This window comes from Bombus impatiens, unplaced genomic scaffold (genome assembly GCF_000188095.3).
Source record: "Bombus impatiens unplaced genomic scaffold, BIMP_2.2 scf_2222, whole genome shotgun sequence".
Taxonomy (NCBI): domain Eukaryota; kingdom Metazoa; phylum Arthropoda; class Insecta; order Hymenoptera; family Apidae; genus Bombus; species Bombus impatiens.
In genome coordinates this window covers 1357653-1358520 of record NT_178641.1, presented here as the reverse complement: position 1 = coordinate 1358520, position 868 = coordinate 1357653, and the positions used below count along the sequence as shown (strand labels likewise).

At 52.6% G+C, this 868-nt stretch overlaps 1 protein-coding gene across 5 annotated transcripts in view; it reads left to right on the top strand.

The window, feature by feature from the left end:
• The window catches only part of LOC105681806, an 89651-nt gene that overhangs the window by 56755 nt on the left and 32028 nt on the right, over positions 1-868 (top strand). The gene's annotated exons all lie outside the window — the stretch shown is intronic.

The window sequence follows — 868 nt, the reverse complement described above, 5'->3', positions numbered from 1 at the left end:
CGCTCGACTCGGTTAGAGATCGAGCGGAAAAAAAGCTATCGGAATATTAATCGCGATCTATACGTGGCGTTGAACGATCTTCGAACGAACGCGATACCGTCCCCCTGGCACCCCTGTTCGAAACGCCTTTCTCCTCTCTCTCCGTTTGCCCGCTAGATATGGCCGAGTAATATACGAGCACTGCATCTGTTCCCCGTGTGACGCAACGTCCTGCCATAGATCACGCTCAGGCTTTTAGAGAGTGAAGGCTGTTAAGAAAAGCGCGACGAGGACGGCGCGCGGACGCTGCACAACGAAGAATAAGAGGGACGAGGACGAAAGGATGGAGGGGCAGGCAGGGAGGGAGAGAGAAACGGAGTAAGGTTGAACGAAAGAGCATCGGAGATCCCTGTTACGGCCGAGAGAAACAGGAAAGCGAGAGAGGGAAAGCGTGGGACAAGGAGGGGCAAAGGGGCTGACAGGGTGACGTACTGTTGCCGTTAAACTCGGCAACAGACTACGACGTAAAGAGGAGTAGCTGCGAGTTCGCGACCGTTTCTCTCTAGAACGTCGCGACACGGAAAAACAGACAAAGACTCTCTCCTTTCGTCTCTCCTTTTTATCGATTAACGATCAACGATTCGGAGCCAACGAATACGTAGACAGATGTCGTTCGTTTGAAATTCGACGCGACGAGAAACGCGTTTCGATCCGGTTCGGTTCAATTCGCGAAGCTCGACGGTTATTCGCGGTGGTTCGCGACGAACGAGAAATGCGACGAGAGAGAGAAAAAGAGAGAGTAAGAGAGAGTAAGAGAGAGAGAGAAAGAGAGAGAGACCAAGAGAAACGAAAGGGAACGCGATGGTAGCCCGGCGATACGCCGAGAAGC